The 19,631-nt window shown below is 35.6% G+C and overlaps 1 non-coding gene across 1 annotated transcript; it reads right to left on the bottom strand.

Annotated features, from left to right (window-relative positions):
* Positions 1–18,743: 18,743 nt before the first annotated feature.
* On the bottom strand, positions 18,744–18,934 carry LOC139075882 (U2 spliceosomal RNA). Its single transcript, XR_011526794.1, has one exon. It is a non-coding gene; the product is annotated as a U2 spliceosomal RNA (small nuclear RNA).
* Between the last annotated feature and the right edge of the window lie 697 nt (positions 18,935–19,631).

Below are 19,631 nucleotides of genomic sequence, written 5' to 3'. Positions count from 1 at the left end.
AAATTCTTAGATATTGTCTCTTCATCAGAACAGGTGTCAGCAGTGCTCCAGTTAACATCAGGCCGCATACATAACACAGCCTCTATAAAGTGGTGGACACAGTGTGGTGGGTTGGCAAAGCTTACTGATGAGTGGAGGAATTACTGGTAACTCATTACCTGATTCTTTGCGCTTTTAAGTTTGGACGCACATCGGCATCCCTAAGCTAATAATAGGGGCATTGACAAGAAGGAAAGTAGCCTGAAATTACAAGTCAAAAGAAAGCCAGTTTCAGCCACATGAGCAATTCAAGAAACTTTACTTCTCATTGCCCTTATGTAAGTCTTATGTATCTATTTTAATTCGAATATCTAGATGACAGCTTTGTACATAGTAGGCACTCAATATACATACCTTAATTTGGAGATTGTATTTTCAAGAATGTTTTGTAATGTACAGCACAAAACATATTTGCAACATTTGTTAGAGAGAGAATTGAGGCAAAGAGTTATACTTAGATTAAGCATGGTTAGAAAAAAAAGACTAGTTTTTCCTGTCTTCAAAACTAACACCGAATAGAAGAAAAGAGCAAAATATTCAAAGAAGTCTCAAGGGAACACTTTGGAACTCCTTCATTTTTTCTTTGCACCCAGAGCCAGGCCATGTTTCAAATATGACTTATGACTTAGTTATTTGACCCTTTAATTAATTTTCGGTGTGATGATTAAATCTTTTCTGAATGCTCTTTTATGCCATAATTTCACCTTTTAATGTATTAGAATGTTTTGTCTTCAGCGATTTTGGAGAAAATAAAATTCATAACTCTTCATAAATGTCTCTGAAACATGAGCACTGTTTTCTATTTCAAAGTGCTCACACACACAAGTATGTGACCTACCCCACTTCAAGGCAGTAACTCAGACCTGATATCAAGGAAATGTATTGTCCGCCTTGAAGCTTTCAGCAAGCTTGCCAAAGCAAGGTCTGTTTGAGAGACTGCCTTTTTGAGCATAGTCAAAAAGTTCGATGCATCACAGGCATTTTGCAATCCGCACCATCTGTGACCAGAGAGACGGTCCACGCCCTCATACCCTAATAATCTTCTGACATTGATAACTATAGCTAAAGACAAGCAGACTTCACATGCAAGCCACATCTTTAATAAAGTTTAAATTAGCTGAGCTAAGTTTAGACACTTCAACACACACCTGATGGTCCCAGTAAGCCATAAGAACTGGCTTCCGTGACGCTGGGTGGGTAGATAAAGCTTGATGTCTGAACTGTACTTGCATAAGCTCCAGATACTATAAAAGTATAGATGATTTCAATTGTGATCTTGGTCCAGATCACAGCATAGGAGCAACCCAGAGGACATAAGCACTGACATAAATATAATATTCAGCAAGAGACCCATTTCTGGAAAATGTGTGAACTATTTCTTTCATAAAAATATGTGTATAAAATGTACTTGTGTTATGTTATTACTAGTCTCAAATTTAAATAATTTATAACCATATTTTATTTGAATAGTACACAGGTCTCAATATGAATGGTAAGAGAAGCAATAAACCAGAAAAAAATGTTTCACAGTATTTGTGGGAGACAGTAAAATAATATTCTTGTTATGCAAAATAAATTTTAAAATAAAAAATAAAAAATTTAACATCCTAATAGAAAAGTAATACAAAGCTGGAATATTGACTCACAAAGGAGGAAATACAAATAGTTAATAGGCCTTTTGAGGGAAAGAAAGGTTTAAATTTAATAGAAGAAATGCATTTTTTTTTTAAAGATTTTATTTTTTCCTTTTTCTCCCCAAAGCCCTTCTGGTACATAGTTGTATATTCTTCGTTGTGGGTCCTTCTAGTTGTGGCATGTGGGACGCTGCCTCAGCGTGGTTTGATGAGCAGTGCCATGTCCGCACCCAGGATTCGAACCAACGAAACACTGGGCCGCCTGCAGTGGAGTGCGCAAACTTAACCACTCAGCCACGGGGCCAGCCCCAAGAAATGCATTTTTTTAAAGAAGTTTTTTCAACTTTTATAATAGTGGAGTTTTTAAGAATAATAACCTTCAATGAGATGAGAGCTCTCATACAGTGCAAATAACTGAAATAATATTTTGGAAGACAATAAATATATTCATTGCAATATTTTGCATGGTAATTTTACTTGTAAAATTAAAAGTAGGTTATTAGTATTGACATATATATTTCACTTATACATGTCAATACTAATAATATATATGTATAAAATTGTCTAGAGAGATAATCATAGATGTTTTGAATCATTAAATTGAAAATACTTGGGGCCGGTCCAGTGGCGCAGTGGTTAAGTTTGCACATTCCATTTCTCGGAGGCCAGGGTTTGTTACTCTGGATCCTGGGTGTGGACATGGCACTGCTTGGCACAAGCCATGCTGTGGTAGGCGTCCCACATATAAAGTAGAGGAAGATGGGCATGGATGTTAGCTCAGGGCCAGTCTTCCTCAGCAAAAAAAGAGGAGGACTGGCAGTAGTTGGCTCAGGGCTAATCTTCCTCAAAACAAAACAAAAAAAAGAAAATACTCTAAATGCCCAATAAGAGGGAAATATTTTGTTATTCATTTAATAGATCTTTAATTCGACAATACGTCCAGACACCGTGTTACAAATTCTAAGAAGGATAATATTTTTTTTATTAATTATTCTATGCAAGATGTGCTAAATGTTACATCTCTGTTTATATTTTTTCTTTTCTCCTTTAATTCTCATGAATGATATGTGTTAGGTGCTAGTGTTTCAAGTTTATTGATGAGGAAACTGAGATATAAGAGTTTAAGTAACCTGCCCAAAAGTTTATAACAAGTACGTTGAAGAATCTAGAAGTGAGTCTAAAACCTCAAGTCCATGGATTTAAGCAATAAACTTGATAATAATAGCAAAGTTAGTATGCACGACTTATGCCAATGCTGTTCTGAGGCCTTCACATATATCATTTCATCTATGGTGATAGCTTAATAAGATAGATACTATTATTATGCTAGTTTATCAGGTGAGGAAACCATGGTACAGAATGATACAGTAACTCAATCAAGCTCTTTGGCTAGAGGGTAAAAGTCAGGATTAAAAATAGGCAGTCTGATTCCAAAGAAAAACTCTTTACTTTTAAGTTCAGGGACAATGCTTAATTAAAATCTCACTATTGAAACTGATTTAAAACTTTGTTCAATTAACTCCAATTAATGAATTATATTGCCCAAAATATATAATTGATTATATAATATATCCTTTTTCACCAAAATGCATAGCATAAAATAATCATACAAACTATTACAAAGATATAGAAATGTATAAAACTGAATTCCAGCAAATACAAAGATGGAATAATAAAATAAATATATTAGAAGAAAATTCCTTTGGAAAGATGAGTGTCTTCAACTTAAAAGAGCTCCTGAAATACGATGTAAAATGAATTAAAAAACACACTGACTTAGATGAAATGCAGTTATATTTCTAAATTTTAAAAATAAAGACAAAGATATTTAAATTTATTCAAACAGGAGAAATACAGATAATGTATAAATATAGGAGATATGCATTTAATTAAATGTTATTTTCTCAAATTCTAAATGTTGGAAGACAATGGAGCAACGTTTAAAACATTTAGTATAAATTTATACTGTCAAACTATAACTCATATGTGAACTTTATAGAAAGATATTATGGGCTATTTGTTGAAACAAAAAGTTGTCCACAAAACATACTACCTTTCTGGAAAGTAAATTCTTGAAATACTCTACCTAATAAAGAAATTAAAACACATGCAGACACATGAAAATAAAAAATAAGGAAGACATGATATAAAATTAAAAGCTTAGACTAGTGAAAATAATAAAATGAACAGTTACATCTAAAGACAAGGATATTTGTATTCATAGAATATAAAATTTACAATAAATTATAAAACTCCTGAATATATGTATGCCCACAAAAGAGCATTGAAATAAAACAAAACAGCTGCAATGAAAGACCATTTGACATGCCATAACATCAGGTGGGACATGAGCATAATGCTGTAAGACTTTGACCACCCATGCAAGCAAATATACACACCACACACACACACACACACAGATTCAGGTTGATAGGTGGGTATACAATTGACTGATGAAAAAACTTGTTTTAGATAATCAAAAGATTTAATGACATTTACATCTAATACACATATATTCCTGCATTATATAGAAATCTATTACATCAAATATTTCCCCTATAAATAATTGATATACTTTTGCATTACATTTTCCTTGGAAGAAGAATAAACCTTGATAACATATTAGGCACTAAGAAAATTTCAGGGCATTCTCAGTTTAGAAATTCTCTCAATCATATTCTCCCACTTCAATCAGTAGAAGTATATCTTAACTGCAATAATTATTTATGGAGCATGCATTATCTTCAAAGCAATGCAATTATTCAGAAACTGGTTTTGAATAAACAATAACTGAGTAACAGAATCTAACCACTTTAAAGTTAATAAAATATGTCTCCTTGGATGAAAACATTAATCATAATTGCAAATTGCATTTCAAAGTTATCAAAAATTATTATCAATGAGAATAACATTTATCAAAACTAATAAGATATTGGCAAAGTTGTACCGACAGGAATATTTAATAGGCTTTACTTTTTAAAATTTTTAAGCAGGAAAAAATAAAAAGCAAATACGGTAAGACAAATGGAATAAATGTATGAGGAAGTAATTAATAATGATGATAAAGATGAAATTAGCATGTAACTTATCCAACAACAGATAAAAGAAGAATTGACAAAGTGAAGCCCCAATTTGTTGAATAACATCAATAAAATAGACAAACAAATAAGATCGTTCATGACACAGAATAAAGGCAAAATTTCAATATATTATGTATAAGAAAAGGAACATATTAACATTCATATAGAGGTGATTTTAAAAATATAATTCTAAAGTGCTAATTTGAAAATTACAATGAACAAACTATTCTGAAGAAATTTATAATTTTAAAATATTATTAAAGAACAGGTAGAATATTTAATAACTAATAATAATAGCTGAAGAATAATATAAGAAACTGAAAGTTGAAGAACTAAGCAGAGGAGTGGTATCTCAGGTAAATGGCTTAAATACTAGGCTTTATGAAAATTCATTTCTATTGTTTTTTTTCTTTTTTTTGAGGAAGATCAGCCCTGAGCTAACATTTGCTGCCAATCCTCCTCTTTCTGTTGAGGAAGACTGGCCCTGAGCTAACATCCATGCCCATCTTCCTCTACTTTATATGTAGGATGCCTGCCACAGCGTGGCTTGCCAAGTGGTGCCATTTCTGCACCAGGGATCCGAACTGAGGAACTCTGGGCCGCCAGAGTGGAATGCATGAACTTAACTGCTGCACCACCGGGCTGGCCCCATCATTTCTATTCTATTTTAACTGCTCAGGGCATTTTAAAAATCTTATGAAAAAGAACACACACTCACAAAGATATTTATGGACATGTCAGTTAGGCATATGGAGTCTGAAATCCTACATATATTAGCAAATAAAGCCAACTATATAATCAAGTGAGATCTATTCTGGAAATGGAAAGATGCTTGAATATTAAGAAATACATTAATAGAATTTATTATGCAAATCATACTAGGAAAAGAGAGACCTTGCCTGTTTTTGTATACTACCTTATCCCCAATGACTATAACAATGTCTATTTTATATTAATTGTTCAATAAGGATTATCTGAGTGACTTCATCATCAATAAGTGGAGAAAAAATAAATGTCTAATAACACTAGCTATCATTTTAGTGATTGCTCACTTTTTGCCAGATATTGTTCTAAATGATTTGCTTACCTAATCTAGTTAGTTTCCAGATCTACTTGTGAAATGGGTGCAAAAAATACACCAGTAGGGGCCAGTCCAGTGGCATAGTGGTTAAGTTCATATGCTCCACTTTGACGGCCCAGGGTTCGTGGGTTCAGATCCTGAGCAGGTGTAACCGAAAGTTCGGTCTCTGAACCCGATGCCAATCCAAATAACGAGAACAGAGTCTTGAGTGGAGAGGAAAGATTTTTACTATGCCAGGCACAGGGAGCAAAGCAAGGGCTCAAGCCTCAAAAATTGCTAGCTCCCCGATGAGGAATTGGTAGGGATTTTTATTTGGGGTTTTGGGTAGGGGAGGGGGCGCATGTAGCTTGTGCAGTTTGGCATTTCCCCACCAGCCTGCGTTTGGCCTTCAGAGGCTGCTTGCAGCAAGGTGGGGGGGATGGTGAGATAGGAGGATGGCAGGTGGGCATCCTTCGCCATTGTCTCATCTTCCTGTTTGAGGCGGGTTTGAGCGCTGGGAGTCGAGGAGTTGGGGTCTGGGAAGCCTCCGCTCCTTGATGTTCTTGACACAGCAGCTTTCCTGGCAAACTCAAGGACACATGATTAGCTAAACTTTAGCGTGCCTCCAACTCCAGGCCACCTGGGCTTTTAACAATTTGTAACTCCCATTTAGTTGTAAGGCTCAAGGAGTCCAAGTTTCAAGAAACAGGTATTTACATATGAGTGGAGCTAGAGAAGCAGGAAAGGGGGTGGTGGGTTTTAGTTTTAACCCCATATACGCTGGGTTCACTGTGGGGGAACTGATAGCAGGGCTGATGTTAAGAGCCTGTAACACAGGGACCTATACACTGCTCCTCAAGCCACGCTGTGGCAGCATCCCACGTACAAAATAGAGGAGGATTGGCACAGATGTTAGCTCAGTGACACTCTTCCTCAATCAAAAAGAGTAAGATTGGCAACAGATCTTAGCTCAGGGCCAAAATTCCTTAAAAAAAATAAATGAGTATGAGTTAAGAGAGGAATAAGAGCAAGTAAGTTACAAAGTCAAGTGGTGGAACTGAAATTCAATGAAGGAAGTCTGGCTCTTAATTCCTAGAATCTACACTATATTGCTTATATGATTAACGTGCCAGAGGGTCATTGATGGAATTCGATATTCATTATTGATAAAAACAATCTTTAAAAAAGTCTCATTGGTTTATATAATATTCTAAGCAGGATTTTTCCTAACACCAAAAAATGAGAAAAAAGGAGATAGATAGATAGATAGATAGATAGATAGATTGATATGCCAGCATTATACTCAACCATCATATTGACCATGAAACACCAGAAGCATTCCTCTTTAAAATGAAGAAATAATACAGAGCTACTGTGATATTATTTAGGACTGTATTGTAGTTTTCAATGCAGCCATAATGAAGAAGTCAAACATTGTAAAGCAGTCAATAATGTTGCTATTTGCAGATAACCTTTATTTTGGTTTTTATTTTAAAATTTTAATTACAAAATATTCAAAACATATAAATAATGACACCATCATATCCACTGCCAAAATAAAATAGATATGAAAACTTTGCCAGATAATTATCTGATCTCTTTTCTATTTAAAAAACAACAAATGAATGGAGGCTGGCCCAGTGGCCTAGCGGTTAATTTCCTGTGCTCCACTTTGGCAGCCCAGGATTCACCAGTTCGGATCCCAGGCATGGACCTACACACCACTTATCAAGCCATGCTGTGTCAGGCATCCCACATATAAAATAGAGGAAGATGGGCATGGATGTTAGCTCAGGGCTAATCTTCCTCAAAAAAAAATAAAAGGATTGGAATATTACAGATAAAACTAAAGCCCCACTCCTGAGATACAGGGGACACTGCCCCCTGCCGCATTTCCAAGTTACTATTACCATCTTGAAATGGGTATGTTGGTTTCTCATTCAATTTTTACTATTTTCCTACACAATTGTGTATCTTATCAACAATAAATAATATGACAGGGCTTTTTATAATTTACACAAATGAATTTGTTGTTTTCTTATGTAAAGTCCCTTTCATACCAAAAAACTTTTTGAGAATTTAGGCATCTAATTCATTCATTTTAAATGATAAAACTTTAATTTACCATGCAAACACACCTCAAATGATTTACCGTTCTTTTATAAAAGGACATGAACATAAACATTATTATACAGTTCTTCTTGTGCACATACACAAGAATTTTTACAGAGTTGCCACTTGGAAGCGAAATGTCAGAATTTGATTATATGTGCAACTCCGATGTAACCAGACATTGCCAAAGCTGTTATACAAATTTACTCTTCTGCCAGCAAAGTGTTACAGCTCTGTTATCCCCACTGAGACTTAGTTTCCCATCCTGATACGTGTGGAATATCTCACTAACATTGACATTTGCATTTCCCTCTGTTAAAAGAAATTTCTAGGCCCAAGATGGACCTGCTGCTGCATGGGGTGCCATATATGGAAAGGGAAACTTAGGTAACTTTTGTCTCCCTGTAAATGCTCTGCTTGACCAGAAAGGCAATATAGCCAGCCAGCCCATCCCCAAACGCCAAGCCACTTCTGGGCTCTATACTTATTTCCTTGTTCCTTACTCTTTATCCTATCAAAGCTTCCTGACTTCAGCCCTACTTTGCAGTTCTCTCGACCTTTCAGAGCACAGATTGCTTGTTTTGTGAAGTGTTAAATAAAGTCTGTTTACATCAGCTGTCAAATAGCAAAACAAGAACAATTTAGTAATGAGTTTGATGTCCTTTATTCAGCGAGAACAATCCATGGACTGGGGGAGTACAGTGCCTCATGAGCAGTGGAGCATCTTCCCGAGGGATTTTTGGGTAAGAGCGAGTTTTATAGTCTTAGAAGAGGCAACGTGGAAACGGCATAATTGGCTAAGACATCAGGGATTTTCTTAGAAAACTAGCACTTCGTATTTTCTAGGGTAAAGCTGAGTTGGAGGACCGTGATGGTATATGTTAGGTTTCCTTGACAGGCGTTTCCACACATGCAAGATGACTTAGGTTTGAATTTGTGGTGTGGGCCAGACCACTGGAGTGGCCTCCATTTTCTAGGTCCGGAGATACAAATTAACTTTATCATATCTAAATTGTCTTCTTTAATCATTTTTAACACATGGTATATTTATAGATAGCAAAATGCACTCATGTTGAACATGCCGTTTAATAATTTTTGATAATCGAGATATACAAATGTCCCTCAAGTTATAGAATTCCTGTATCCCTTCCCAATGAACCTCTCCCTTCTCCTCAACTCCAGGCTTTCTGTCAGCATAGGTTAGACTTATATCCAACAACTGTTTGTCTCTGTAGGTAATTCCTGTTTTCTCTAGTTGCTTTGATGATTATACTTGGTTCTGCAGATTCACTGCTGTGTACCTAAGCTGGAATATATTTTAAATTATTCTCCTTAAGAATTATTTTTCTGGAAACTTTCACCAATCGTGGAGAATTCTCAGCCATCATCAATTCTATTGTTTTCTTTTCCTCAGTTTCTTTATTATCACTTTCTCTCAATGCAATGTTCACATGAGTATCTTCTCACTTTATCCTTAAATATCATATTTTATAGCATTTTTACTGTTTCATTCTTCATAATTTCCTCAGCTATAACTTGAAATTGATGAGTGCTGTCCCTAGACTTGTCCAACCTATTATACAATCCATCCACAGGGTTTTTAAATTCATTTACACATTTAAATTTTTGAGACTTTCGGTTCAGCTCTTTTTCAAATCTAGCTTTCTCTTTTTTGCTGAGGAAGATTCGCCCTGAGCTAACATCTGTGCCAATCTTCCTCTATTTTGTATGTGGGTTGCTTCCTCAGCATTGCCACCAACAAGTGGCATAGGTCTGCGCTTGGGAACTAAACCCTGGCCACAGAAGCTGAGTGTACCAAACTTAACCACTAGGACATAGCGCTGGCCCCTTTCTTTTTTTGAGTTATGATTCAATAATTTATGTCCTTAATCATTATAATAAAACATATCATATTCTCTTTCTGATATTTTTTCCATTATCTGAAATTCATGCTTTCTATTATTGCTGTTATTTCTTGTTGCTGTTTATATTTACGTTGTGTTTGGTTTTGCCTTGCGTATTTTTTAACTCTAATGGTTAGTTCATATTTGCCTACTATTTCTTTCTTTTTGAATTCCTGTGCCTTAGCTTGTCAAAGTGGCTTTCCAGAGTGATTTTCATTGGTTTCTGACAGAAACCACATGCATATAATTAGTTCAATACTACTATCCATATTAATTTCTCAGATTGAAAGTTCCAGCACCAGTCAAGTAGCATAAATAGAAACATCAAACTTAGGTAAATTATGTACTAGTGGTTTTAAATTCTCAGGGCAGACTTTTCCACACCTGGACCTCAAGCAAAGATATGCAACATTTTTGTCATCTCTGATACATTTTTAATATTTTATTTGTTTATGAAAGTGAACAAAATTTCTGAATCAAGGCAAATTATCATTATTACCAGAAATAATATCAGTTCCCCTTTTCTCCAATTCTTCACTCTTCTATAGTTAGGCACTATAAAAGAGGGACCTTGAACTAGTAATTTGGGAGGGTTTTTTATTTTTCCTTTTTCTGCTGGGGAAGATGAGCCCTGAGCTAACATCAGTTGCCAATCTTCCTCCACTTTATATGTGGGTTGCCACCACAGCATGGCTGATGAGTGGTCTATGTCCACACCTGGGATACAAACCCTGGCTGCAGAAGTGGAGTGCACCAAACTTAACCACTACACCACAGGGTAGGCCCCTGGCATTTGGGAGTTTTCATAAAACAGCTTGCACAGGAGACTTCCTCCCCTCCAGAAGAGGGAAAGAATACTTTGGTTTTTAGTGTAAACAAATCTTTTGTAATGTAAATGATAGCTCCAGACATAATACTCCTTTGAAATGTAAATACATATCTCCAGGGAGGTAAATCTCTGCTCCAGAGAGGTCTAAATCATCTTTTCACTTCCCAGTCCTGTCCTTTAATCCAGGTTTCATTGTTTGGAAAGCCCTACCTACGCAGAAACATCCAAAGATTTTCTCAACAGTTCTGCAGTCTCCCAGTGTGAGAACAAATGTTTTGAATATTGTCTTTTCACAAAGGGTTCATGCAGACTTTTGAATAGTCCCAACCAAATATGGGGCCTTCCTTCCAACTTCACAACTCACTTAGCAAGAAGGAAGCATTTGCTTGACCTGCGTGAGTATTAAAACTCAGGCCTTAAATTGCCAGAATGAATTCCACTCTAATGCAATTACAGTAATTTTCAGTTCTTTATTTCGGGTGCCTGAGGATTTTTCTCTGTTTCTTACGAGTTCTTCTACTCATTACTTATTAATTTGTTTTTAAAAAGCTCATACAGTATTTCTAAGTGTTTGTATCTGAAGGATGTTCAGATTGTTTGTCACATTGTCAGAAAGGAGCAGTTGATGACTGTATTTTGTAACTGTAATAATAACAGATCAATGAGGTGTCTGGGTGAAATATAAATTGAACATATGTTCTCTATGCCAGCAATAATTAGATAAACAATAGTGTGGCGAAATCTCACTTAAATAGTAGCAAACATATGCTCAAGGTTATCTACTGCTTTATAGCAAAGAAATGGAGAATGAGGCACTCCTGATGGGAGAGCAAATCTGGCACGTTCTTGTAGCAATTTGCCAATGGTCATTAACTATCCTGGCAATATTTATACTTTCCGCCCTATTAATTCATACTCTCAAAATTTATTCTAAGAAAATTATGAAGGATATGTGCAAAGATGTCTGTAAAAAGATGTTCATAAAAATGTTTTATGGAGGTAAGTAGATATGACTGATAAAATGGAAAAAATTCTAAATGCTCAACAATAGGATTTTAGTTAGGTCGATTGTGGTATGCAGTATTAAATGGCATGCAGAATTAAAAACTTATATTGTAAAAGAATATTAACATAAAAAAATTTTCATAATATAATGATTCATGAACAAGCAAGGTATTGAAGGGTATGTACAATCTGACATGATTTTTGATCAAATATATGAGAATGCTTAGAAAAGTGATTGAAAATACATATGAAAACTTTAAATAGTATTTATCTCTGAGTGATGGATTTCTGCTGGATATTTTACACTATAAATATTCTTGTTTCTTTTCTTTTGTTCTGCATCAAAGATATGGAATTTTTATAGTCAGAATATTATTTTAATGGTCTAGCAATTCCACTTTTAGAAATATATCAAAACAATATTTGCAATAGTGATTCACCAGTAATTATCTATATATCCAACTCTATCAGATGGTTAAATAAATTATGATCTCTCCATGTAATAATATGCAATCATTAACAAAATGTTCTTAAAGAATATGTAAGGGTTTGAGAATAATGCAAACAATATAAAGTTAGGTTAAAAAATATAGACTGAAGATCATAATATAATCTTAAATTGTGCTCATTTTCTTAGATAAAAGTTTGTAAATGTCTTCAAGATATTAAATAATAGCTCAGGTTATCATGACATATGCTTATTTTCGTATAAAATACTTATCTATATTCTGTGAGCTTTCGTTGCACTATAATATCTTAGAATCAATCATTGTGATCTTATAGTTCTTTAAAAGATATTTTGCCTGCTTGATAAAACATACCCTTGCAAGTCTTTGAAATTTAATGATTTCATCAACTGCATAGCTCAGGTTGTACAATATTATTGCCAGTAGCCACATGTGGCTGTTTAATTTTAAATTAATTAAAATGAAATAAAATTAAAATTTATGTTCTTTAGTCACAGTAGCCACATTTCAAGTGGTCGGTCGCCACAGGTGACTTGTGGTTACCATAATAGCAGTTAGCATAATAGCATAAGTACAGTTAGAGAATATTTCTGTCATTGCAGGAAGTTTGGCTGGAGAGTGCTACATAGAGTTTTCAAAATAATTCCCAAATTTCTAAGGAAATATCAAATAAAAAGCAATTAGTGCTTCACATTTAAGGGAACAAAATTAATTGTATTTTTTTACAATAGTGGTTATGTGCTGACTCAGTCAAAGAACATTGAGGAAAACACAAGCCACCCTGGATATTTCAGCAAGAAGAGATTTCAGGGACCCACCTGGTGGCATAGTGGTTAAGTTCGTGCAGTCCGATTCAGAGGCTTGGGGTTGGCTGGTTTGGATCCTGGGCGGGGACCTCCACACCTCTTATCTGCCATGCTGTGGCAGTCATCCCACATATAAAGTGGAGGAAGATGGGCAAGCCTGTTAGCTCAGGGCTAGTCTTTCTCAGCAAAACAGGAGGACTGGCAGTGGATGTTAGCTCAGGGCTAACTTCCCCCCCCCCCAAAAAAAGGAGAGATTTTCTACAGAAAATTGGTGCATAGGTGTTAAAAGATTTAATGAACGAAAAGGGGACCAAATACTAGTTACTGCAATAGGCAGATATTATTCCTAAGACTACGGTAACCCAGGTAATAATAACTGAGGAAGCTGAAGGATGGAAGAGGTGGTGTTATCTAAACCTAGGAGGTCACAGGAGGGGCCCAAGAATCCTGCTTCCTGGATCTCTGAGGGATACATTGCATGGCTGGGGCATGGGTTGCTGAGGGAAGCATAGCCAGTTGGGGCTGGAAGCACCGAAAGAAGATGGAGAATGACATTGTAACTGTCATGTGAAGCTGAAGTGATACTGACATGAACTGTAAACAGAAGAGAATGTCTGGTCTCCCCTCATCCTGCTTTCCTATCTTCCTCTGATAGAGCTTCTGCTAGAACTAAGACATCAAATGGCAAAGGAATCTGAAAACTGTAGCTTGCAGATCTCTGAGCATCTCAGAGCCAAGTATGGAAGAGAGGACTTGAAGCTGAGATATAATAGGTAAATCACCCATACACACTTACACAAAAATAAACCTAAAGTCACCTCGTTAGGTATGGTCTTCCAAAGAGAGTAACCACGCTTAAATAAAACACACATATATATATATTTGTCTATATAATATATACGTAAATGTATATATATATATACACTATTTAATTAAAACATATTTCATGTAATCGCTTCATTATTATTTCTATTGGTAATGATTAGGATTTTATATTTAATATTGCTGCTTAAAATATTAATTAATTAATTATTAATAGCACTACCTATGTGTCAGGTACTCTTTTATGTGTGCTATCTCATTTACTTATAACAAAAATCCTGTAGAGTATTACTTTACCCATTTAGTACATGTGAAAACTGAAGCTCGGTAACATCCTCAAGGATTCACACTCAGGAAGAGAAAGCTGATATAAGGATCGAGCAATTAGCCTCTGCAGCCACATGCCAATAAGGATGATCTGAGGCCGCAAGTTCCTGTCACTCCTTCAATATGTGCTATTTTGGCTGAGTATTGCTTAAGAAATGAAGGCAAACAAAAAGTACATAACTATAGTAGTAACACAGTAGTAGGCATTTCACAAAGATTGTGTAACTGTATACTAATTTTGACTTTTCTTACACAAGGCATTGCAACATTTTAGGACACTGTATAGTTAAACTATGAATATAGCATTTAAAGCAGTTTTCCCTGTCATTTTTATTTCCCGTAATTTATCCATTTATCTATAATGTTAGAATCATTCTCCCATGAGTCATCCAGGGAAATCACCATTTTAGAGATCATTACAAATGATTTTTATTATTATTTTTATTTTGGCTAGAGATTATGCAAGTGTCAACAAGGACAAAGTGGAATGTTATTAAAAGATAAAAACAAATTTCCAAGTACCATACTATCATGGCATCTGGAAACATACATATTCTTAGGAGTTTTTGTACAGAATTGTAGTTGAGAATCTGGAAGAGAGAACAGGAAATGAAGAGGAAGTACATTTTATTGCATTATTTACTACTTTGCAAGTGTTCTGAATACATGTTCTCAATTATTCAGCAAAGTAAGCCTTTGAGAAAAATATATTATTTTACCTTGGATAGAAGAGAAAACTGAGGTTCGGAGGGTGGGGTGAGTCCTTCTGGCGAACCCAGAGCCAGGAATTCAGGCCTGTTGACCCCACGGGCAGATGCTCTCCTCAAAACCAGGTAGGATTCTGGCTATTCATTTGGTGCAGGATTCACTCCCCATTCACTGACTGAAAACAACTTTCAGAACTTAATATGCTAGGCACTCTGCTGGTGACTAGAAATGCTTAAGGCAATGAGACTGTGTCCCTAACAAAGAGGAGCTCTGAGCCAGAGGACAGCGACCAGACATGCACTCACACAGTTGCATCCTAGTGAGGTAATTACTGACAAGAGGATGTCCGGAGTCTTGTAGAGGAGAGAGAGGAAGCCTAGCTTTGCTTGGAATTTGGAAAGGCTTTCTTGAGGAGGTGGTAGAGATTTAAAGCATAGCGGAGAGTTGTCTATTAATAGATGTGGAAGGCTTCCTGCCTAGTAGATGCCTAAAGGCAGCTACGAGTTCTGACCACACTCCTCTGTATCAGGCCCTTTTAAGGCTCACAGGAATCCCCAGATGGGAATAATGTAAATTTAAAGTAATGTATTTGATTTTCAGAATCTCATATCTCCCTTGGAGATTTCACAATTACCATTATCCCTGGTAATATCAAAGATCTGAAGAAATATAAAATATATCTTCTGTTTCTCTCTCACTCCTGATCTAATACAAAACCTTAATAACAAAACTTTCTTTGTGCCTGGCTCTTTTTTTTTTAACACTCAAAAAAGTAAAACCTAGATAAGCACTGATATAAAGAATATATAATACAATTTCCAATTAGATGCTAAAAAAGAAAATAGAAGATTTTACAAACGTCTCCTTACAAGTTTTAGGTTATCCTAGGATAAGGTAGTTTACAGCATCATCGACAATGTATTATTTAACCTCAAATATGTTTCCAAATAAAACATGTCTTTTTACATCTAAACTCATATATGAACAAAACCAAATTCAACCTTGTTTCTCCTTTTGTACTCCAGAATTCTTGTTTTTTTTGCATCAACATTTACTCAAGCCATAAAAATGGAGGAAAGCTAGACATCTCCTTCAACTTCACCCTTCTCCAGCCACCTTTTCCGGTCAATTGTATTTCTTCTTCTATGTTTCCATAATAATTACCATCATTTGAGTCCTCATCATTTATTTTATGTTTACTCACTGAGTCAGTAAGATTAATCCTCCTTATCTGTACCTTAGCTCAAATCCTCATCATTTCCCGTCTAAACTTTTATAATCACTCCCTAATTGGGCTTCATCTTTAGCCCCACCTTGTTACTAATGCAAATCTAATCGCATGATTTATCTCCTAAAACAATCCTATACACAGCTTTTATCTATGAAATTATTCTTTGTGACTTAGCACAACACACAAAGTTCTCCATAATCTGTCCTATTTCTAATCTTTCCCGTTACATTTTCCATCCATGAACATCATCCTCATGCTTGCAAACTCCAACCCACATTGAATTTCCCCATTTCCAAATGGAATGAGCCCCCCTCTCTTAAGTCTCTACACCTTTCCCTTTTCACCTCCTATTTCTCTGCTTGAAATTCTCTTCCATTTCTCAGCTCTTCAGCACTTCAAATACTACCTCCATTTTTGTCTTCTCTGGTCCATTTCTTCTACTTCCACGGCTAGTAAGGTATTTCTTGCTCTTTTTGTGAGGTTTCTGGATTCTGTTTGTGTGAATTTTGCTTACTTTTTCCCCAACTGCTCAGCATTTTAAACAGGGCCACATTAACAACAATGCCTACTATATTTTTACTCCCAACTTCTATTTCAGGAACTCCATCCTTTTGATGACTTCTTATTACTCAGTCTATCCTCAGTTACGTCATATCGACCTTGACAAATAAGGCCGTTTGGCTAAAATATACTTAAAAAATAATAAACGTCTATGACCTGTGTCATTTATTAAGGGTGATAGCAGAGGCAGAACTATTGTCAGTCCTTGATCCGCTTTTACACAGCTTGGTCCACTGTTTTTCATTCCAGCTTAGCACCATCTCAGTTTCCAAGTGAATCTTTTCTCACGTGGCTGGCATAAAAACAGGCAGGAGAGCTTAAAAACAAGCTCTGTATCTAGATGGGGATTTAGGTTTCCTAGCCTGAATGTCAGGTTCATTCATTGCTCCCAAGAGCTCCCTTGCTTTATAGTTCAACTTTGGATTCTGTGCACCCAGGAAAATCTTCATGCCCATGCTCATTAAGCAAACATCATTGCACAGCAACTGTGGGTCCACAAGTTTCAGGTCACCTCTTCCTGATTTATGTTTTTGAGATACAAGAATAAGCGAGATAAATGTTTGTTAAAAGATCAGTTATGGATATATCAATCTGTTTGCTGTGAGCAGTGCTATCCAGCCACATCAATAAGATTAGCCTCAATTTTTTAATTTCTCATCTGTGGCCAACTTGGCTGATTCCCCAGGTTCTGATCTTCCCCTGCCTCTTATTCTCAGCTTTCTTCTGCACCCAGATTTATGGGCTCTCTCATTAACTTCTGGATAATCAAACTTGGAGACCATTCAATGTCTACTTCCAGTATCACAAACTGAACCCGTCATCTTCTTCTTATTGGCTGATTCTGACCATTAACAGCATTCTCTCAATTTTCACTCTTAGCCTTCTGTCTGTGTTCTAAATCACAATAAACTTGAAGACAGGAAAATGCTGAAACGTAAGTTCTAAATAGATTAATTTATTAGTGGCAAACATAGTTCGCCATTGAGAAAGAACAGACAGCTTACAGATCATCTGTTCCAACATTAACTCATTACAACCGAAACTCTTCAACTCTGTTTTTTGAAACTGCCTAGATGTTATAAAAGTCAGTGGGGGAAAAAACCCAACATGTTAATAAAATTAACTTTTAGTTTATTTTTGTTGGTTTATTTAGTTTATATAGTTTATGTTATAAAACAAACAGTATAGTTTTAGTATATTTGATTCATATATAAAAATACATATTCATTTCAACAAAAAAATCTCTTGGTGCCTCATCCTCATATAATTAAGAACCTTATAACTCTAAGTAAAGTTTAGAAATTACCTCTCTATAGCATCCTAGTAGTTTGTATATTATCATACATTCGTATTACCTTATGTTTCATCTCTGCAGCTCATGAAAATTAGCACTAGACCCAAAATATATGTGGAAATTAAACTTTACATGCAAAGAAATCTCCTGAATTTGATCATCCATCATTACCCTCAGATCACTTCCCTCTAAGCCATCAAGTTGACCTTGGATCCTGGAAGATCTCCAGTAGCCTCAGGAGAGCTTGAAATACCGCTGAAGACAATAGTCTACCTTTTAAGACAGCATCTTTTGAACTGTTTTCTTTCTTTTAGGCCTGTAGGTATAAATTGCCAGCAAAAGGCAAACCATTTGTCCTAATACTAAATATTCCCTTTAGCACAGGTTTCTTTTTTTTTCGAGCTAATCTCCAGAAAGAGAATTTTACTTTAATAGTGAACTACACCATCTAAAGCAGAGCCAGAAAAAATATTTCACATAGTTATTGCCATCGCTACTTGGCTCTCTTGTCAGCTACTCATTTTAAAGTATGAGGATTTTATTAGCCAACTTCCCAGTCTTTCTCTATTTATCAAGATGTACTTGGTAAGATGTGGGAGAAACTTGCCAGTTTATAGTATTTCCATGAAACATGCAATGCCTAATAGTTATATTAAATTAAAAATAACTGTTGGATAGCTTATGAAACATCTGATAAGATACAAATAAGTTAATTTGATTTTATTAACACATGATCTTTAATCTGGTTTCCAAGGTTACTTGCACACTAAATATATATATTAGATTTACTGGAGAGCTGAAAAATTCATCTCAAATTTGACTCTTGTGCATCAAACCAAGGCTATTTTTTTTTTATTCCCCCAGTGGAGGTGCACCATTCCTGGAGGTACTGCAATACCAGCTCTATGCATGGAGTGGACGGAGCAGTCTCTTATTCCATCTCCCAGCTCCAAAAATCCATTTAATATATTGTCCTTGGATAGAGGACCAATCAGATATTAAGCTGATAAGAACAGATACTACACTCGATCTTAGCCAAAAGGCCGAGAAGCCATAAACCAAGGCTATTTTGGATTTTCACACTGCATTATATTTTATGGGACACAGAAACATGATCATATCAAGAAGTCACAAGTAACTGTGTCCCAGAGCGAGTGAAGGTTCAATCATTGCCTTTCAAAGTGTTCTTAGAGCAGAGAATGCAGAAAAGTGTGTCTTCATTTGCTTATTTTTCCCTTTAAATCCAAATGGAAACTTTGTCACATGCAAGCACACTAATCAATCAACTGATTGTTTATTTGGGGCTCATTTCAAAATTAATGCTCAAAATTGTTGAAGATCAGGAGAAAGTGTAAGGCATGGCCCTTGTCCTCAGTAAATTCAAAATCTGAACAGAGATGAAAAACAAATCTTGAAAAATTAACAGGTAGTGGAAGCTAAGCACTAAATTAGGTGGAAGGGATGCTGGTAAGCAAAAGTCTTAGAAATGCAAGAGATCAGAGGGAGGTAATATATCAAGAGAAAGTCTCTTGAAAAAGATAGAAATTAGGGAGAGCTATGATGACAAAATGAAAAGGAGAGCTCATCCAATGGCAGCAAAGTAAGTGACTTCTATTCTCAAAGTCAAGTCAAACAGGCTCTGAGGACCTCTCATGACTTTGTTCAGTCATTATTATGTTGGCTCAATGTACTGTGCTAGATATTCAGCTGTGAGAGAACTGAACTCTCATTATTGCTTCCTAAATGAATTTG

The sequence above is a fragment of the Equus przewalskii genome, chromosome 14 (assembly GCF_037783145.1).
Source record: "Equus przewalskii isolate Varuska chromosome 14, EquPr2, whole genome shotgun sequence".
Taxonomy (NCBI): domain Eukaryota; kingdom Metazoa; phylum Chordata; class Mammalia; order Perissodactyla; family Equidae; genus Equus; species Equus przewalskii.
The sequence above is the reverse complement of the archived record's forward strand: the minus strand, read 5'-3'. Positions and strand labels throughout refer to the sequence as shown.